The following is a 21110-nucleotide window of genomic DNA, read 5'->3' as shown; positions in this document are numbered from 1 at the left end:
TATGACACAACTGTTTTACCCTTCAAAAAGTCAATGTCATGAATGAATTGTTAAAAGAAAGACTGCAGACTAAAAGAAAATAAACTGCAATCGTGAATCTGGATCGGATCCTGCTTTGAAAAGAATAGTTATGAAAGTTATTCTCCAACTGAAGGAATTTATATATGGATTGTACTCCAGAGAATATTATCATATTGATAATTTTCTTAGGTTTGATAACAGTATTGTGATTTTGTTAGAGATTACACTTACTTTTAGGAGATGTATTCTGAAGTATTTAGGAGCTAAGTGTCAGAAGGTCAACAACTTTCAAGTAGTATAGCAAAAATAAGAATAAAATTAGAAATATACACACACAAGCAGTGAGGGATAAAGTAAATATGGTAAAAGGTTCCAATTGTTGAAGCTAGGTAGAGATAATACACGTGTTCAACAGAGGGGTGGGGAAAAATACTGAGTAACTTAGATAACTGGACAAAGGATTGCAGGACCAGTGCAGAGGCTCAGCCTTCAGGAGCAAGGCCTAAATCACACTGCACAAATGGCCAGGTGAAAGCATGGCATTGCTACCCTGACCACCTGAGGGTGCTGCCTCTCCTCTGTCCCCAGTGCCGCTTCTGCCTTGAAACCACTGGGGTGAATACCTCTGTTGCCTCTGCTGCACGAAATGCTAGACAGCTGTATCATCCCCTCCACCAGCAATTATGGAAACCCTGCGCAAAGCCTTTTTCTCCAGCAGCTAAGATGAATCAAAGCCTCCTGCTGATACATCTGATTAAGGGAGCCTAATCAGATGTGGGGTTTGGCAACATGGCCAAAACCCATCTCTACAGCAAATACAAAAAATTTACAGGGCATGGTGATGCGCGCCTGTAGTCCCAGCTACTAAGGAGGCTGAGGTGGGAGGATGGTTTGAACCTAGGAGGTGGAGGTTGTAGTGGGCTGAGATCATGCCATGCACTCCAGACTGGGCAACAGAGCCAGACCCTGTCTCAAAAAATATATATATTTTTTTCAGTTTCATAAGTTGCATATCTTTAATGTTGAGTTTTGGGTATGGAAATTTACTTGTGAGCCAACTGTGGGATTTATTTATTTGGGCATATTGCCTTGTTTGATTATGTTACTCTCTTGGTTGTTTTCTTTTAAAATGCTTGGAGGCCTTCAGGCATAGATGTCCATAAATTGAAATGCATTATGAGGCCAGGCGTGGTAGCTCATACCTGCAATCCCAGTACTTTGGGAGGCCAAGGCTGGAGGATCACTTGATGTCAGGAGTTCAAGACCACCCTGGCCAACAGGGTGAAACCCTGTCTCTACTAAAAATACAAAAATTAGCCTGGCATGGCAGTGCACGTCTTTAGTCCCAGCTACTAGAGAAGCTGAGGTAGGAGAATCACTTGAACCTGGGAGGCGGAGGTTGCAGTGAGCTGAGATCGTGCCACTGCACTCCAGCCTGAGCAACAGAGTGAGACTCTATCTCAAAAAAAAAAGAAAAAGAAAAGAAAAGAAAAAGAAACACATCATGATTATTATTGTTCACAATGTTTCAAAAATAAACTCTTTCATCAGAATGCATAATCAAGACATCACATAGAGGCAATTTTTTAAAACACTTTATGTTTTATCCATTGAAAGTCTGAGGTTGATAGTGAAACTCTCCTGGCAGTTGGTGAGAGATTCAAACACAACTGAATTCATATTTACCATGACTGAATATTAGTATCCATTAGCACATTTTCTATTGATAAATTCAGAAAGGGAATTCACGGTGCTCTCTCAGGGAGTGTTGGAAGGTAGCTTTGACCCCGTCATTTGTCATCATTATAGGGAAGAGCTACGGCCCACAACTTATCATTTGTTTATGGCAGTAAATACGGCAAAGAAGACATGCGGGGTGGCACGGTGAGGCTGCCGGCCCTCCTTCATGTTTCCCGTTTAGGAGTTTGCAGCACTCCAGATATTCAAGCCACATGCCTAGGAGGCATCTTTGATACTTTTCTCTCCCTCACTACCACCCCCGATACCCAATGCACCTCTAGTCCTTAACTCTTAAATATCTCTTAAATCCCCTCGCTTATCTTGATTTCCTTCATTGCCAATCCTCATGCAAGCTACCATCGTATTTCCCCTGCACTGCAGCAGCCTTCAACTGACCTCCTTATGACAATAGTGCCCCAGTTCCATCTGTTCTTCATCTGCAGCTTGAGAGATCTCCTTAAAGTGCAAAACCAGACTGGATATTTCATTGCTTTCATCTCCCTACCACTAGCCACCAACCTAAAAGTTACATTTACAATACAATCCAAAATCTTTAGCATGGCCTATATGGCTTTGTAGACTATAGCTCCCCCACCTCATCTGCTTTCCAACCTTATCCAGCGCCTCTTGTTCAGGGATCCAGCTACATCAACTTTGTCTAAGCATTTGCTATGCTCCAAGCTCCTTCTCCCCTCTGAGTCTTTATACCTCTACTTGGTACTTGTCCTTTTCCCACTGATACTCACTCTTGAGTAATGCTCCCCACAAACTAGATATCTTAGTTCATTTTATGCAGCCATAACAAAATACCTTAGACTGGGTAATTAATGAAGAACAGATATTTATTTCTTACAGTTCTAGGGGCTGGAAAGTCCAAGGTTGAGGGGCTTTCATCTGGTGAGGACCTTCCTGCTGCATCATTCCATGGTGGAAGGCAGAAGGGCAAAAGAGTACAAGCGGGCAAGAGAGTGCAAGCGAGCAAGAGAGGGTCAAACTCACTTTTATAACAAACCCACTCTCAAAATAACAAGCCCTAATCCCCTCTTAAAAGTCACGAGACTCAATTACTTCCTAAAGTTCTTACCTCTCAACACCGATGCATTAGGGATTAAGTTTCCAACATGTGAACTTTGGGAGACACATTTAAACCATAGCGCTAGATGTGTTCTGTGCTCTCATAGCACCCTCTGTCTTTCTTTTTTTCATCTATCACAGTTTGGAATTGCACATATATTGGTGCAATGTTTTTCTATTATCCCCACTAGACTGGCAACACCTTGAAGGCAGAAACTGTGTTTCAACTCCCTTTATGTCCTCAGTTCATAGCACAAAGCCTAGACATATAAGGTGCTAAGTAAATACTTGCTGAATTAAAAACATGTGAACAAATAAGTGAATGTAAGTGACTACGTTCTTGTCAGACAGGGGTGAGAAAGCCCAGAAAACATTCAGATGGCACCATGTGTTGGACATTGTTTTTGAACCAGGCCCGTGAATGCTGGCTGATCTCATCTCCTTTCCCCAGATGAGAGGCTGGGTTGATCAGTTCACATCCAGATAAGTTCAAAGATTTGAAAGGCATATCTGAGGAGCAATGAAAACTGACTTGCAGAACTTGCTGAGATCTCAATCCAAACTTAGATTTCCATGATTGAAATTCTCATAGTTACCTCCCCTGAATTGCACTCAACTTTTCAAAATGAGATTTTATGGGAACTGATTGTCATTAGATAAATGGGTGACTTCACTAATGTATAATACAATTTTCAATTACAGCGTATGTATAATAATTTACATTTCTTGTTTGATGGTTTGATATTTATGTGACATATTCTGAATGAGACCCGGCTGCTGTTTACATAATGATCTTGCTTTTCTCTTAGAGAAGATCTCGTTTTCAATTTTCTTTTTGTGCAGCAAGGTATTGTCATTCCAAGATAAACATTGTATATTATAGAATGTGCAGGTGAAAAACATCAATAAAGTAATAATTTAGATGGGTTTTAATAATTTTTATATATACCACTGAATTAGGTAATAGAGTGGTTCACCTTTCATAAAATGTTGGAATAAAAATGTCCCTAAAATTATAGTAAATTTTTTGTGATCTATTGGCTCTATGATCACCCTTGTGGCAAACTGCCATTGAATAGCAAAAATCAATATTTTATTGAATATATTTTAGTATTAACATAATATTTGTTGCCAGAATGCTGCTCTGAAGCTGGAACAATATCACTGGGATATGTCTTTTTTCTGACCTTTAAGACTTGGTCTACATGAAACAAAGGTTTTTATGCATTTAACTCCAAAGGTCATTCTTCGATTTCTGGCTAGAGATGGTTGATGGGTAAGAGATAAAATAACTCCCAATCAAGAGCTTTCCAGGCCGGGCACAGTGGCTCATGCCTGTAATCCCAACACTTTGGGAGGCCGAGGCAGGCAGATCACTTGAGGTCAGGCGTTCAAGACCAGCCTGGCCAACATGGCAAAACCCCGTCTGTACAAAAAATACAAAAATTAGCCAGGCGTGGTGGCAGGCGCCTGTAATCCCAGCAACTCAGGAGGCTGAGACAGAAGAATCACCGGAACCCAGGAGGCGGAGGTTACAATGAGCCGACATCGTGCCACTGCACTCCGGCCTGTGTGACGGAGGAGACTGTCTCCAAAAAAAAGAGAGCTTGCCAGATAGAAAACTCTTCTTAAAATAGCAAGCTGGGGGAGAAGGAAGAAGAGCACAAAGGAGCCAAGTAGCAGGCTATAGTACCCATGGTTTTGAACCTAAGGAACCACATTTGCACAGAGAGAAAGGCCAAGCAGGTACCTGCAGCCCTTCACCCTGCTTCAGCCAGAGCAGCTCTCCTTTTAGCCATTTTTTATTGGTGTTCCCAGTAAGAATTCATTTAAAAAGGAGAAGCGGCTATTTTAAAAACTTTGCAAAAACACTTAATGGTGAAAAGAGCACTTTTCTAGAACTCAGCCCTCTGAGCTCCATTTCCCCATTTATGAAATGAAGAGTTTGTATCTGACAGTCTCTAGCATTCACCTATTCCACAATTCATACTGCCTTATTCCAGGCCAAATGCTAGTGTAGACATGGCTATTATTTGGCATAACAACCTAATTATGCCATGTTATCAAACTGCATGCTTGCCTCCCTTTTAACGTAACAAAAGATGTAAAACATCCAGGCATGGAACCAGCAATATATCAATGGCACTGGCTTCAGATATAAAATGCTCGCTTTAACATGGATCCCTGGAAAATATTCAAACAGTCCTCATAGTTTCTAGAGTACAGGGTGAAATACCATACGTTTCTCAAGATACATCTGCATTCAAATTAGCCCAACACTATATTAAGTTACAAATAAACCTACAATTTTACCATAATTAAGAAACATTTCAGAGTAATTTCAGATGGTGTTCTGCTTATAACTTATTCTAGCAGTAAGCAATTTGTTGAGTTTCTCCTCTCTGCAAATAAATAAAAACTCCTCAGCTAAATAAATTATGGGAAAATTTAAAAATCAAATAAACAGTCATTAAAATAATATAAATATATAGTTGTTAGCATGGGAAAATGTACAAAATATATTAAGTGAAAAATCCATTAACAAAGCAGCATATACAATAGTATTTCATTTGGGGGAAAAAAAATCACATGTACATGTAAGCACATAGGAAAAAGCTTTGGGCCAGACAGGGTGGCTTACACCTATAATCCCAGCACTTGGGGAGGCTGAGGCAGGAAGATCACTTGAGGCCAGGAGTTTGAAACCAGCTTGGGCAACATAGCAAGACCCCATCTCTACAAAAAGTAAAACAATAAAAAAATTAGCTAGGCGTGGTGGTACAGGCCCACAGTCCTAGCTACTTGCAAGGCCAATGTGGGAGGGTCTTCTGAGCCCAAAAGGTTGAGGTTGAAGTGAGCCATGATCATGCCACTGCATTCCAAACTGGGCAACAGAGCCAGAGCAAGACCCTGTCTCAAAATAGAAGAAAAAAGAAAACAATTTGAAAGAAAGCCATGGCTATCTCTGGATAGCAGGATACTCAGTGATTATGATTTCCTTCTTTGTTACCTTCTAGTGTTCTGAAATTTTTAGCAAGTTTATTGAAATTGGCATGGGAAAGGCAATTTTGGAAGCAAGAAACCTCACTAGTTTCTTGTTCTCATATATTGTTTTTAAAATATACAAATGACGGCTTCTTAGAAATAGTATTCTATCAAGAATCAGCCAGCTTTCCCTGTAAAGGGCTAGATGGTAAATATTTTAGACTTCTGGACTTTACATCCTTCTGCAAATGATATGGTTAACTAAGCTTTATGTGCCCACCCAAATCTCATCTTGAATTATAATCCCCATAATCTCCACCTGTCAAGGGAGAGACCAGGTGGAGGTAATTGAATCTGTTCTCGTGATAGTGAGTGAGTTTTCATGAGGCCTGACAGTTTTATAAGTGTTTGGTAGTTCCTCCTGCGCTCATTCTCCCTCCAGCCGCCTTGTGAGGAAGGCGTCTTGCTCCCCCTTCACGTTACACCATAATTGTAAGTTTCCTGAGGCCTCCCAGCCGTGCATAAATGTGAGTCAATGAAATCTCTTTTCTTTATAGATTACCCAGTCTCAGGTAGTTCTTTATAACAGTGTGAAAACAGACTAATAAAGTAACCATTCAGCTTTGCCATTATAGCATAAAGGCAGCCATAGACAATAGGTAAACGAATGTGCGTGACTGTGTCTCCGTAAAACTCTGCAAAAATAGGAAGCACTCCACAAATCAGAGTTTTCCAGCCCCTAGAATAGTAGAAGGAGCCTTGGCCACAGACAGACAAGGGTCTTAATCCTTGCTCCACGGCATGTAGCTGCACAATGCAATGGGAAGAACACCTCCCACCGTGAAGGCTTGTGTGAGAAAGTCCATCTCACAAAACAGTGTGCATAATTATTGTGTCCAGCCTTGTTTTTATAGCACAACTGGGGAAAAAAGTGAAGTGTGTTAAATAAAATAAGATTTAAATGCAGACTAAATTCTAATGCTGGGATTACAGGCATGCACCACCACGCCTGGGTAATTTTTGTATTTTTAATAGAGATAGGGTTTCACAATGTTGGCCAGGCTGTTCTTGAACCCCCGACCTCAGGTGATCCACCTGCCTCAGCCTCCCAAAGTGCTGGGATTACAGGCATGAGCTACCGTGCCCGGCCTTAAATATATTTCTTAAATATAATATTCAAATCCAAAATACAGTGATTTGTGCGTATTCCTTTTTGTTTCCAGGGAAATAAAGTCTATAATAGGCAGATAGCCCTCTTCAAATAAAAAAGTCCAGTGGGTCCAGGAGGGATGAAATTGGAATCCAGCCTCTGCTCCAACTATTATAGAACACTTCTGACATGAGTCTGTAAAATTAATTCAGATGGTTTGCCAAAGCCACCAGTCTTAATTAACGACTTACTATAACCTCCAGTTTTATTAGGTGTATATTTCTAGTATATTGGCATGTATATTAATACTGGCCTGTGAATAAACTGACAGTTCTTAAATGATATGAGATAAACTTATTTTCTTATGAGGAATTCACTTTTGCCTTGAACTTATAGTAAAATGATTATTAGTTCAGTAAATTATGACTTCAATTTTTTTATCCCTTTGCAATAGAAAGGCTGTCCAGATTTCATTTCTTGATGATGCTTTGGATGAGTCTTTTTAGTTATTCTCGTGCTCTAGCAAGTAGGACTCTTAGCTTTATAGCCATAAACTTTCCAAGTGGAAAAACATTCACTAAGGGTCAGCTAGTTTTCTTTTTTTAGTAATATCCCACCCTGGTTTAACAACATTCCACAATATTCCTAATATTTTGAAGGCTGTATTAAATATATGTATACACACACATATATCACAGCAACATTTATTAGAATCTTCTTTAACTTGCAATAAAATACATATAGTACATTTAGATGGAGATAATATATTAATAAAATAAACGATGTGGGTCTTACAGCAACAAAAAAATAGCTGGACAGTCCACTGTCCAATTTGAAACAATTTGCATCATTCCCCAAAAAAGGGGCACCAGGTGTGCTATGGTTTTTATCTGTGTATTTCACAGGCAAGGTCTGGTTGAGATGTGGTGGTAGAAGCAAAAAGTGTTCAGTTACTGCTCAATTACCAAATGTCCTGGCCACTTTTTTCTCCCAAATCCTTGCCTTTTTGAAAGGTAAACTTTGAAATTAATATGTCACTCAAAGTCACCGTGAGGATAACATAAGGAGCTAAAATTTTTCATCTGTAGTGAACCCAGACAGTCTAATCCAGGCTACAGTAAGTAAGAAGCCAGCTTCTTAGGGTTTACCTTGTATTTAAAGGTTATTCTCCAACATAATTAAAGGCTATGGTTTTCCCATAGAGCTGATAAAGGGTAGTTGGTATTTATTTCCTAGTTGAAGTGGCGCCACCATGTGGCAATAGCATCACACAGTTTACAATTCGCTCAACCAGGTGGCTTCAAAATTAGATTTTTTACTTTTTTTCATTTGAGAACATTTGTATTATTTTAAATGTTGTGCATAAAGAGTGATTCAAGCCTTGGTGTGGTAGCTCACGCCTGTAATCCCAACACTTTGGGAAGCCGAAGCGGGTGGATCACCTGAGGTCAGGAGTTTGAGACCAGCCTGGTCAACATGGTGAAACCCCATCTCTACTAAAAATACAATATTTAGCTGGGCATGGTGGCACGTGCCTGTAATCCCAGCTACTTGGGAAGCTGAAACAGGAGACTCGCTTGAACCCGGGAGGTGGACATCACAGTGAGCCAAGATTGCACCTCTGCACTCTAGCCTGGGTGACTGAGCTACTCTGTCTCAAAAAAAAAAATTATTCAACTTATACATTTGTATTATGTGATTTCAAATTACCATATTCAAGTTCACATAAAATATGAATGTGTTGGCCTGGCGAGGTGGCTCACGCCTGTAATCCCAGCACTTTGGGAGGCTGAAGCGGGCAGATCACAAGGTCAGGAGATCAAGACTATCCTGACTAACACGGTGAGACCCCTCTCTACTAAAAATACAAAAAATTAGCTGGGTATGGTGGCGGGCACCTGTAGTCTCAGCTAATTGGGAGGCTGAGGCAGGAGAATGGTATGAACCAGGTATGCAAAGCTTGCAGTCAGCCAAGATTGCACCACTGCACTCCAGCCTGGTCGACAATGCGAGACTCCATCTCAAAAAAAAAAAAAAAAAAAAAAGTACATATATATATATGAATGTGTTGTGTTTTTGTAGAGCAGCATGCATAGTGCTTAAGAGAATGCACTTTGGAGCCAGTTAGCCTAAGTTCAAATTTCAGCTCTGCTACTTACTCTGTGTAGAATATTGAGCAAAGTACCCAACCCTTCCAAGTCTCAGTTTTCTTATCTGTAAATGGAGGCAGCAGTAACGTACCTATCCTAATGGATTCTTATGAGATTAAGCAAATTAACTCATATAAACTCATATTAACTCATATAAGCAAATTAACTCATAAAACACTTAGAACAGTGTTCTAAACACTTGCTCTAAAACATAGAGTAAGCCATCTCCAAATTATCGTTATTACTTTTTTATTATTAGTTTGAAGAGACTTTGATCACTTATCTGATCCACCTGTGTAAATCCATTCTGGGTTCAGTCTAAGCCAACTTATGAGAGACACACATCAACAACCAAGCTACAGTCATAGACAGCAGCTACATTTTACAGTTTAAAAACTAGTACTATATTTTGAGAGAATTGTTTTAAAAGAAATCAAAATAACTTCAATGCCTTTGTGTCAGATTACATCACGTTAATGCTCAGTTATAAATGACCGATCAGCATTTTGACAATACCGATGACATTTATTCTTCTAGACAGGTGATATGGTTTGGGTGTGTCCCCACCCAAATCTCATCTTGAATTGTAACTCCCACAATTCCCATGTGTTGTGGGAGGAACCCGGTGGGAGGTGATTGAATTATGGGGGTGCATCTTTCCTGCACTGTTCTCATGATAGTGAATAAGTCACAAGATCTGGTGGTTTTAAAAAAGGGGGATTTCCCTGCACAAGCTCTCTTCTCTTGTCTGCTGCCATGTGAGACATGCCTTTCACCTTCTGTCATGATTGTGAGGCCTCCCCAGCCACATGGAACTGTAAGCCCAATAGACCTCTTTCTTTTATAAATCACCCAGTCTCAGGTATGACCTTATCAGCAGCATGAAAATGAACTAATAAAGTAAATTGGTACCAGTAGAGTGGGGCACTGCTGGAAAGATACCAAAAAATGTGGAAGCAACTTTGGAACTGGTTAACAGGCAGAGGTTAGAACAGTTTGGAGGGCTCAGAAGAAGACAGGAAAATATGGGAAAGTTTGGAACTTCCTAGAGATTTGTTGAATGGTTTTAACAAAAATGCTGACGGTGATATGAAAAATATGGTCCAAGCTGAGGTGGTCTCAGATGGAAATGAGGAACTTGTTGGGAACTGGAGCAAAGGTGACTCTTGCTATGTTTTAGCAAAGAGACTGGCGGCATTTTGCCCCTGCCCTAGAGATTTATGGAATTTCGAGCTTGAGAGAGATGATTTAGGGTATCTGGCAGAAGAAATTTCTAAGCAGCAAAGCATTCAGGATGTGACTTGGATGCTGTTAAGGGCATTCAGTTTTAAAAGGGAAACAAAGCATAAAAGTTTGGAAAATGTGCAGCCTAACTGCGATAGAAAATGAAATTCCATTTTCTGAGGTGAAATTCAAGTCAACTGCAGAAATTTGCATAAGTAATGAGGAGTCAAATGTTAATCCTCAAGACAATGGGGAAAGTGTCTCCAGGGCATATCAGAGGCCTTCATGGCAGCCCCTCAAGAGGCCTAGGAAGCCTAGGAGGAAAAAGTGGTTTCGTGGGTTGGGCCCAGGGTCCCCGTGCTGTGTGCAGCCTGGGGACTGATGCCCTGTATCACAGCTGCTCCAACCATGGCTGAAAGGGGCCAACGCAGAGCTTGGGCTGTGGCTTCAGAGGGTGCAAGCCCCAAGCCTTGGCAGCTTCCACATGGTGTTGAGCCTGTGAGTTCACAAAAGTCAAGAATTGGGGTTTCGGAACCTTTGTCTAGATTTCAAAAGATATATGGAAACGCCTGGATGCCCAAGCAGAAGTTTGCTGCAGGGGTGGGGCTCTCATGAAGAACCTCTACTAGGGCAGTGCAGAAGGGAAATATGGGTTTGGAGCCCCAACACAGAGATACTACTGGGGTACTGCCTAGTGGAACTGTGAGAAGAGGACCACCATCCTTCTGACCCCAGAATGGTAGATCTACCAACAGCTTGCACTGTGTGCCTAGAAAAGCCACAGACACTCAACACCAGCCTGTGAAAGGAGCCTGGAGGGAGGCTATATCCTGCCAAGCCACAGGGGCAGAGCTGCCAAAGACCATGGGAACCCACCTCTTGCATCAGCATGACCTGGATGTGAGACATGGAGTCAAAGGAGATCATTTTGGGGCTTTAAGATTTGACTGCCCTACTGGGTTTCAGACTTGCATGGGGCCTGTAGTCCCTTTGTTTTGGCCAGTTTCTCCCTTTTGAAATGCTACATTTACCCAATGCCTGTATCCCCATTGTATCTAGGAAGTAACTAACTTACTTTTGATTTTACAGGCTCATAGGTGGAAGGGACTTGCCTTGTCTCAGATAGACATTGAACTGTGGGCTTTTGAGTTAATGCTGAAATAACTTAAGACTTTGGCAGACTGTTGGGAAGGCATGATTGGTTTTTAAATGTGATGACATGAGATTTGGGAGGGGGCAGGGGTGGAATGATACGGTTTGGCTATGTCCCCACCCAAATCTCATCTTGAGTTGTAACTCCCATAATTCCTACATGTCATGGGAGGAACCCAGTGGGAGGTGATTGAATTATGGGGTCCAGTCTTTCCTGCACTGTTCTTGTGATAGTGAATAAGTCTCACAAGATCTGATGGCTTTAAAAAGGGGGATTTCCCTGTACAAGCTCTCTTCTCTTGTTTGCCACCATGTGAGACATGCCTTTCACCTTCTGCCATGATTGTGAGGCCTCCCCAGCCACATGGAACTGTAAGTCCAGTAAACCTCTTTCTTTTGTAAATTGCCCAGTCTTGGGTATGTCTTGATCAGCAGCATGAAAATAGACTAATACAACAAGTGAATCTCAAATGTTAATGTGCATGCAAATAACCAAAGGCTCTTGTTAAAATGAAAATCCCAATTCAATAGGTGTGGGTGGCTCCTGAGATTTCTGTATATCTTCCAAGCTCCCAAGTAATGCCAAGTGCTGTTGGCCTGCAGAACACACTTTGAGTAGCAAGGCTGTGAATCACTGAAATCTGTTTCTTTATTATTATCTTTCACTGTCACTCAACAGAACATGGTAAGTTAATTATAAGTCAGACAAAAGTCGTGGGAACCAAGATAATACTTCGCATAGTCTTCACATTTTCTTTTCTTTCTTTCTTTTTTTTTTTTTTTTTTTTTTGAGATAGAGACTCATTCTCTCACCCAGGCTGGAGTGCAACGACATGATCTCTTCTCACTGCAACCTCAGTCTCCTGGGTTCAAGCGATTCTACTGCCTCAGCCTCCTGAGTAACTGGGATTACAGGCATCCACCACCACATCCAGCTAATTTTTTTGTATTTTTGGTAGAGACGGGGCTTTTCCGTGTTGGCCAGGTTGGTCTTGAACTCTTGACCTCAGGTGATCTGCCTACCTCTGCCTCCCAAAGTGCTGGGATTACAGGCATGAGTCACCGCGCCCAGCCAGTCTTTACATTTTCTAGACAATTTTACCATCATCTTTAATGAAAGCAACGGCTACAAATATAAGGGAATCATAAATGTCTACACACACTGGGAAAGCATGTAAGGACCAAGTTTTATCACAGTTGTTACATTATACCATGCCAGAATGTCCAGAGAATTGGAAAGAGCGTAGCTAACATTTGTGTAGAAATGCTTCATATGTGAAAGGCAGAAGGGACAGCGCACAGGCCACTTAACTGTACAACAGGGATCTCATCAGCCTTGGAGACCAACAAGGGTGTGACATCACATGAGACATATATAAAAGAGCTTTCCAAATGACTTAAAAGTAAGTGAAAAGGTTTATTATTTGTGAAGCAATGTCAAAAGGATCATAACTTTAAAAACTCTTTGGGAATCTAGGTAAGCTTGTCTAAAATCAACTATAATAGCTGTGACCCAGGCAGTAAAGATAGGTTTCTATTGTCAGAGATTATAAGATTTTAAAACAAAAACATAGTATCATGAAAATAAAAGCCAGAAGTTTCATGGGTAATCATTGGAAGATGCTGACAGCATCAATTTATACCATAAACAATTTAAATAACTTTCCGAAGTTGGAAATATATTCTTAATAGCATCTGTGTGTCTTTTAAAAAATTGTGTCTTAGACCATTTTGTGCTGCCATAACAGATAATGGAGACTGGGAAATTTATAAAGAACAGAAATTTATTTCCTCACAGTTCTGAAGGCCGGGAAGTTCTAGATCAAGGCTCCGTTAGGTTCAGCTGTCTGGTGAGAGCTGTTCTCTGTTTCTAAGACGGCACCTTGAAAATGACGTTTTCTAGAAGCGGGGGGAATACTGTTTCCTCATATGGCAGAAGGTGGAAAGGCAAAAAGGACAAACTCTCTCCATCAAGTCCTTTCATAACTGTATTAATCCATTCATGAAAACTGAGATAATTTGGATATTTGTTTCCTGTAAATTTCATGTTGAATTATAATCCTCAGTTTTGGAGATGGGGCCTGGTGGGAGGTGTTTGGATCAGAGGCACAGATCCCTCATGGCTTGGTGCTGTCCTCATGATAATGAGCACTCTAGGAGGCCAAGGTAGGTGGATCACCTGAGGTCAGGAGTTTGAGACCAGCCTGACCAACATGGCAAAACAGCCTGAACAACATGGCAAAACCCTGTCTCTACTAAAAATACAAAAATTAGCTGGGTGTGGTGGCAGATGGCTGTAATTCCAGCTACTTGGGAAGCTGAGGCAGGAGAATCACTTGAACCGGGGAGGTGGAGGTTGCAGTAAGCCAAGATCACACCATTGCACTCCAGCCTGGGTGACAAGAGTGAAACTCCATCTCAAAATACACGTAGGTAGGTAGGTAGGTAGGTAGGTAGGTAGGTAGATAGATAGATAGATAGATAGATAGATAGATAGATAGATAGATAGACAGACAGACAGACAGATAGATAGATAGATAGATGATGGATAGATAGAAGTGTCTGGCACTTCCCCTCTCCCTTGCTTCTGCTCTGGCCATATGAAGTGCCTTCTCCCACTTCGCCTTCTGCCATAAGTTAAATCTCCCTTAGGCCTCCCCAGAAGCTAAGCAGATGCTGGTACCATTCTTCCTGTACAGCCTGCAGAACTTTGAGTCAATTAAATATCTTCTCTTTATAAATTAGCCAGGCTCAGACATACAGCAATGTAATAACAGCCTAACACAAAGGCAGAAACCTCATGACCTCAGCACTTCCCAGAAGGCACCTCTCAACACGGTTGCATCAGGGATTAAGTTTCCAACACATGAATTTGAGGGGACACATTCAGACTATGGCACTGTGTATGTGAAACCACATTTTATATTAACTAAAATCACATCTTAGTAAGAGAAAAAATGTATAAGCATGTATGCATAGAGGAAAATAGGAAGGTATACAATGACATATTGAGAACAAGTAACTCTCATGGATGACTTTTATTTCCTTTTTGCTTAACTCCATTTTGTCCAAATTCCATAACCAATATATGTTACTTTGGAATGGGGGGAGAAAAACCAAAAACAAATTTTATTCTATAAAAAGAGAATTATCTCCTGAATGTGAATAAAGTACTTAAAACCTTACTATTTAGCGACTGAAAACCATTTTCAATAAGACTACAATTCATGACAGACTTTCCTACCCTTATTGCTATTGGCTGAAATTCCTGAAAATATAATTTTGTTCATTTTTAAAAAACAAATACCCCTGTAATCCCAGCACTTTGGGAGGCCAGCGCAGGAGGATCACCTGAGGTCAGGAGTTCGAAACCAGCCTGACCAGCATGATGAAACCCTGTCTCTACTAAAAATACAAAAAATTAGCCTGGAGTGGTGGCGGGCACCTGTAATCTCAGCTACTTGGGAGGCTGAGACAGGCGAATTGCTTGAACCTGGGAGGCAGAGGTTGCAGTGAACCGAGATCGCACCAGTGCACTCCAGCCTGGGCAACAAGAGTGAAACAGCGTTTAAAAAAAAAAAAAAAAAAAAGTACCAATATCCAAAATAGCACTTCAGTGTATTGAGAATTTCTCCTGCTAATAATTAATACTGTGGGCTCTCAGGGTTCTAAATTACTCAGAGGAAAATCTGAAACACAGAAAACCCCATTTTTTTTAAACCTCGAGGCTCTTATGATGTCTGGCTGTGTTTCCATTTCAAGTACACTTAGGCCTCCAAAACTGAATTTCTTAACTTTTTTGACTCTGGAAACATTTCCAAGGAGTATTTGCAAGAAACCCACTTCAAATTGGAATCCTTCCGCTCGGGTACAATCATGCAAACAGCCGGCAGAATTTATTTAACCTTCAGCCAACTGCTCACCCAACTTGAAATTATTGATAGCCCATCAGCAATGATCAAGATGGAGAGGCTAAATGAAGAGGTGCTTTTTTTTACAAGAGAACCATTGAGCTGGTAACAGGACTTGAAATGCCGTGTCAGCTCAGCTTCCATGGTCAGGGAGCTCAGCTGCTGAAGGGAAATAAAACTGTTCAATTGAGGCCGCCCTCCAATCAGTCACAGGGGTAATGGTGTTTGGCTTCAGTCAGGTTGTATGTCAGCAAATATACATCTCTTAGACAGCCCCTAAGAGTGCCTTAAGATCATGCTTATTGTTTTATATAGATAGGGGTCGGGAGCTGATAAATGGTGGTCATAGGCCACCGAAATAAATTTTACCATGTTCAGCAGGTAAACTTAATCTCAATACTGGAGAATGAGAGAGCCATTTTGATAGAATATTCATTCCATTGACAGTGATGGGACATTTTTCCTCTGTTAATGTCCTGTGCAGATCATATGAAAGTAGATATCCTCTTCTCCCCGTGCCCCAGCCCCCACTGTATGAGACCCACTTGCAGGAAAGAGACACCAGATACAGTCTTAGTGATTCACTGGGACTGAACTTTAAAGACCGAGTGTGGTTGACAGCGCTCTTCGGGGAAACGAACACACCACAGCACCACCCTGCTGCATGTAGTCAGAGTGACACGGGAATCAGATACAGAAATGAAAAACTAGTGGCTGTTATGTGGAACCATTTCTGCACTATCCTTAGTCCAAAAAAGGATTGGAAGCAGCATTAAGAGGTCGATAAGTCATAGATGGGAAATGCATGGCACAAGGCTGCCACCTTCTCGCAAGCCACTGTCAAATACCAGCACTCAGCAACAGTACCCTTTCCCAGGGAATTCAGGTGAAGCTCAGAATCTCAACTAGTGTTTCAGGCACTCAGATTAAAAAGAATTTGCCCCCATCTCACTAAGTCCTTAAAATCTAGAAATCTGCCTTCTAGGAAATTTATTGAGTCCTCTAAAAGTTTCTAGAAAGGCAATTAGAAAGTTCCTTCAGTATTAGAGCCTGTGAAAAACAGAGAATATGATATGATCCCTCAAAGACAATCTGTCTGGCTGCAAGAGATTTTTCTTAGGAATGATAAATGAGGCCCAGCAGAAACAGGACACTGTGCTATTCACTGGAGAAATGAGAAGACTTTTTCAAGGGATTGGATCCTCTTATCCCCAGGCCAAGAGTCAGCACGACTCATGAATCTGAATCAGGGTGTCGGCAAGAGCCCTTCAAGAGCCAATCTTTATTAGAAAGACTTAGAAAGGTTGAAGGGGAATAAGGAAAAAGAAGTAGTGTTAGAAGAATGTGACTTCATGCCTACATTATGGCAGATATACCTAAAGAAATCAACCCATTTGCCAATGACTACAGTCCTCTTAAGATCTGCTGTAGGGACAGGCACATTGGTTCACGCCTATAATCCTAGCACTTTGGGAGGTCAAGGCAGGAGGATCGCTTGAGTCTAGGAGTTTGAGACCAGCCTGGGCAATATAGCAAGACCCCATCCCTACCAAAAAAACCCCACAATTTTTAAATAGCCAAGTGTGGTGGTTAGGACACCCTTGGTCTCTATTCGGGAGACTGAGATGGGAGGATCAGTTGAGCCCAAGAGGTCAAGGTTGCAGTGAGCTGTGTTTGCACCACTGCACTCCAACCTGGGTGACAACAGAGTGAGACCCTCTCTCCAAAATAAAAGATCTGCTGCAGCATATGGAACTTGTGTCATCTCCCTGGCCTGTTGTTTCTTTTATCAGACTCGAGAGCACCAAACACGGAACTAGATTTCTAAGGAATTACGACTTAGAGCTTGCTTGAGGATGAAACAAATAAACTGAATTATCATTTTCTTAATTTAGGAAAAGGAGATCTTTGTTTTATTACCTTGTTCACCTTCCTGCTTTCCACTTCTTTGAAGGCAGAGCCACGCTCACGTATCTTGGTATCTTCAGAGCCTGGCATGGTGTCTCAGGGGTAGTGGATAACCAGTGCAGTAAAACCAGTGAATACATCATTCAGCACCCTGCTTCACTAAGAAGCCCTAAAGCAGTCTGCTGTCTGCATTTTTAAGCATAATGTACCTTAAGTAGGCCAATTACTGCATCCAGGCCAAAGTATGTATTTATACTAAGCCTATGGTCTCTTAAAAATAAAAAGTAACTAGACTGTCCTAGAATTTGGAAAAATCAAATTATAATATCTTGATTTACATTTGTTCTGTAAACACAAATCTTTTCTAACAATAAAAATGTACTATAAAGTGTTTTGACAAGAAAAATGTACTATGGGATGTAATGGAGAGGATGTTCTGAATTAGTGAAAATCTCAACTATAGACTTTTTTCAAATGCTTTTTAAAGATTTAAAGGATTGGGAGATTGGCTACATAGAAGCAGATTGAGCATTTGGGGAGGGGACTTCAGATGATGGGGTTAGGTACTTTTTAGTACTAACAAAATTTCTGTAAATTTGAAATTATTTCAAAGTAAAACATCAGGATCTAAAAGAATATTGTTTTATGTAAACTATAATCCTACGTTGCAGAATTAGTGCATCACAATATATATAATATGTACAGAAAAGTCAGAGAATATACATCAAAATATGGTTAACTCCAAGTGAGACTGAGTCTACACTCATTTACATCTGTGTTTTTATCTATATTTTTATTTATCTGTACTTTCTAGTTGTTAAAAATTGGGTATGTATACTCTTTGCAATGCCAATTTTTTTCTTTTTTTTTTCACTGCAACCTCCGCCTCCCAGGTTCTAGGCAATTCTCCTGCCTTGGCCTCCAGAGTAGCTGGGATTACAGGCGCATGCCATCATGCCCAACTAATTTTGTATTTTTAGTAGAGATGGGGTTTCACCATGTTGGCCAGGCTGGTCTTGAACTCCTGACCTCAGGTGATCCATCCACTTCAGCCCCCCAAAGTGCTGGGATTACAGGTATAAGCCACTGCACTCAGCCAAAATTTTTGTTTTTTGGTGTATGTTCATGAACTAATTTCCAGGCTCAAAATAAGATTATATTATAAAATATATTTGTTTCATCTATAATTCAGTTAACATCTACAATATATAATGTACTTCTAAGTCACTGTAAGAATGCCTTCTATTTCTAAAATGTGGGAAATGATCATGTGTGGGAAATTTTATTTATCTTTTCCTGCTTATTAGATTACCTACTGCTCATTGATCATATTCCTTTTTTTTTTTTTTTTTTTTTGAAAGGGAGTCTTGCTCTGTGGCCCAGGCTGGAGTGCAGTGGCGCCATCTTGACTCACTGTAACCTCCGCCTCCCGGGTTCACGCCATTCTCCTGCCTCAGCCTCCCAAGTAGCTGGGACTACAGGCGCCCGCCACCTCACCCGGCTAATTTTTTGTATTTTTAGTCGAGACAGGGTTTCACCGTGTTAGCCAGGATGGTCTCGATCTCCTGACCTCGTGATCTACCCTCCTTGACCTCCCAAAGTGCTGGTATTACAGGCATGAGCCACAGCTCCCGGCAGACCATATTCCTTTTTTAAAAAAAATCTATAATTGAATCGCTTCCAATTTTTTTTTTTTTTTTTTTTTTTTTTTTTTTGAGACTGAGTCTCACTCTGTTGCCCAGGCTGGAGTGCAGTGGCACCATCTCGGCTCAGTGCAACCCCTGCCTCCCGGGTTCAAGTGATTCTCCTGCCTCAGCCTCCCAAGTAGCTGGGACTACAGGAATGTGCCACTATGCCCGGCTAATTTTTTGTATTTTTTTAGTAGAGATGGAGTTCCACCGTGTTAGCCAGGATGGTCTCCATCTGCTGACCTCATGATCCGCCCGCCTCGGCCTCCCAAAGTGCTGGGATTATAGGCGTGAGCCACAGCGCCTGGCTTTCCTTTCTAATTTTATAATAGAACCTTTAAAATAGATTAGCTCTTCTAATTACTATTTATCTAAAATTATAAAATAATTGCCTTTTGCTCCTGTGGGTTTAAGCATCTTTTTATTGGTTTTCTTCATTTCGGATCATTTTATAATTATAAACTTTGTTTCAAAGAATAATTACAAATACTAACAAGACTGAATAGTAATGGTCTCATTGTACACAATACCTCTTGTCTAGAAAACTCTTGCTAAAAGAATTTGAGATTCAAGTTAAATTATATTCTTGAAATGAAATGTTTTCAACATTCTTATCATCTGCAAAGACAAAGCATTTATGTATTGACCTGGGGTCTCCCAATAAGGACCTTGAAAATCATGTTTGCAAGTTGTACCTAAAAAATTAGATTCTCCATCAGATTTGGACAAGTAAATTTGTAATTATGGTCATTGTACACCTAACGTAGAGAACACAGTGTTGAAAATACACAGTAAGTGCAACTTTTTGCATGCAAACTTTAGAAAACATTTCCTGGGTCAGTTTACCTAACAAACAAACAAAAAAAGAATAATGGGTCTTGGCAATTACTCAAGCTTGGATGCATACACACATCTCCAATTAACTGAAACAGACATTCCCAGAATTCTTTGAATTAAGAGGATATTCTTTAATCATGTCGCTGTATTTTGGTAGATATTTTTGTTTTATTTTAATATGTTTTTGTTTTGTTTTGTTTTGTTTTGTTTTTGAGACTGAGTCGCACTCTATCCCTAGGCTGGAGTGCAGTGGCACGATCTCGGCTCACTGCAACCTCTGCCTCCTGAGTTCAAGCAATTCTGGTGCCTCAGTCTGCCAAATAGCTGGGACTACAGGCGTGCTCCACCACGCCCGGCTAATTTCTGTATTCTTAATAGAGACGGGGTTTCACTATGTTGGCCAGGCTGGTCTCAAACTCCTGACCTCGAGTGATCCACCTATGTCAGCCTCACAAAGTGCTGGGATTACAGGCATGAGTCACCACGCCCAGCCGTGGTAGGGATTTTTGACTATGTAAGTCAGAATGTTATATCATGGGATCAGAACTGAGTCAGAGATACAGAGTTCTAATATTCACTTCCACAGCACAGTCTACTTTACTTATCAGATATAAAAAAGAGAATCAATAGTCCACCTTAGATGGTGTATTGATTGAGCTTAGCTTATAAAAATTAAGTTTCACGGCTAGGCGCAGCAGCTCACGCCTGAATTCCAGCACTTTGGAAGGACAAGGTGGGCGGATCACCTGAGGTCAGGAGTTCGAGACCATCCTGGCCAACATAGTGAAACTCCGTCTCTAGCAAAAATATAAAAAATTAGCCAGGCCTGTTGGCACCTGCCTGTAATCCCAGCTACTCAGGAGGCTGCGGCAGGAGAATTGCTTGAAATCAGGAGATGGAGGTTGCAGTGAACCAAGATCGCCCCATTGTACTCCAGCCTGGGCAACAGACTCTGTCTCAAAAAACAAAAACAAAAACAAAAAAAAACACAAGTTTTACAATATATATAGGTTCATAATTCAGTAACACCTCAGCAACACTATAGCTACTCCTCAAGCCAAAGTCTCAATCAGAAAAAAAGACGCTAGGTGAATCACACTAGTCTTACACATACCCAGGGCCATAACAAATCAAGACAGTTGAATTGAAAAATTGTTCAAATGTAGAGTTATTTTATCTTCAAATATAGAAGCCTAACAGAAAATGACTTAAACAAAAGAATATTTACTATCTCATGTAAAAAGAGGTTTAGAGCCAGGCGGGGGTGCTC

This window comes from Chlorocebus sabaeus, chromosome 26, assembly GCF_047675955.1.
Source record: "Chlorocebus sabaeus isolate Y175 chromosome 26, mChlSab1.0.hap1, whole genome shotgun sequence".
Lineage (NCBI taxonomy): Eukaryota > Metazoa > Chordata > Mammalia > Primates > Cercopithecidae > Chlorocebus > Chlorocebus sabaeus.
The sequence above is the reverse complement of the archived record's forward strand: the minus strand, read 5'-3'. Positions refer to the sequence as shown.